The sequence below is a fragment of the Orycteropus afer genome, unplaced genomic scaffold, assembly GCF_000298275.1.
Source record: "Orycteropus afer afer isolate SDZICR_OR568_19922 unplaced genomic scaffold, OryAfe1.0 scaffold00002, whole genome shotgun sequence".
NCBI classification, from domain to species: Eukaryota; Metazoa; Chordata; class Mammalia; order Tubulidentata; family Orycteropodidae; genus Orycteropus; species Orycteropus afer.
The window spans coordinates 33602826-33603932 of NW_006921589.1; the positions used below are offsets into that span (position 1 = coordinate 33602826).

A 1107-nucleotide genomic window follows, 5' to 3' on the forward strand; every position below is an offset into this window, starting at 1 on the left:
CCAAAATCTACAGAAAACTTCAACACCTCAACACCAAAAAGACAAATAACATAATTAACAAATGGGCAAAAGCCTTGAACAGACACTTCACCAAAGAAGATATACAGGCAGCCAACAAACACATGAGAAATTGCTCATGATCATTAATCATTGTTGTTGTTGTTGTTATTTTGCCATCGAGTTGGCCCCGACTCCTAGCGACCTCTCCTTGGGTTTCCAAGGCAGTTATCACTACGGAAGTAGGATTGCCCAAATCAAAACAACAAGGAGATATCATCTCACCCCAGCAATAATGGCAAAGTCCAACATCAGATAGTGGCAAATGCTGGCAAGGTTGTGGAGATATTGGAACTCTTGTGCGCTGCTGGTGGGATTGTGAAACGGTACAACCATTGTGGCAAACGGTATGGCATTTCCTTAAAAAACTGAAAATAGAAGTACCATTTGACCCAGCAATTCCATTACTAGTAATATATCCTAAAGAGGTGAGAGATAGCACACGAACAGACATATGTATACCTATGTTCATCGCAGTACAATTCACCATAGCAAAGAGATCGAATCAACCTAAATGCCCATTTATGGATGAGTGGATAACCAAATTATGGAATATCCACACAATGGAATACTATGCCACATTAAAGAACAATGAGGGATACGCGAATCATCTCACAAAGTGGATGAACCTGGAGGACATTATGCTGAGTGAAATAAGTCAATTGCAGAAGAACAAGTACTGTATGAGCCCATTAGTGTAAAAAGACAGAGAAGGGTTTGCTTGGGAAAGGGAACTCACCTAATAGGTTACTGGGATGGGGAGGGAAGGGGAGGGATTAATTTTGGGCTAGCTGAGGCCTACACACTGACATGGGTAGGGGGAGAGATATACGGGAAGGATATATGACCACCATAATAGTATTAGGAAATAAGAGGACACCCTACATGGTTTAAAATCAAGAAGGGAGTGCGTCAGGGTTGTATTCTTTCTCCACACTTATTCAATCTATATGCTGAGCAAACAATCCGAGAAGCTGAACTGTATGAAGAAAAACGTGGTATCAGGATTGGAGGAAGAATCATTAACAACCTGAGATATGCAGATGATAC

At 41.1% G+C, this 1107-nt stretch overlaps 1 protein-coding gene across 1 annotated transcript in view; it reads right to left on the reverse strand.

The window, feature by feature from the left end:
* Positions 1–1107, reverse strand: part of LOC103193035 (aldehyde oxidase 3-like) — a 124634-nt gene that overhangs the window by 602 nt on the left and 122925 nt on the right.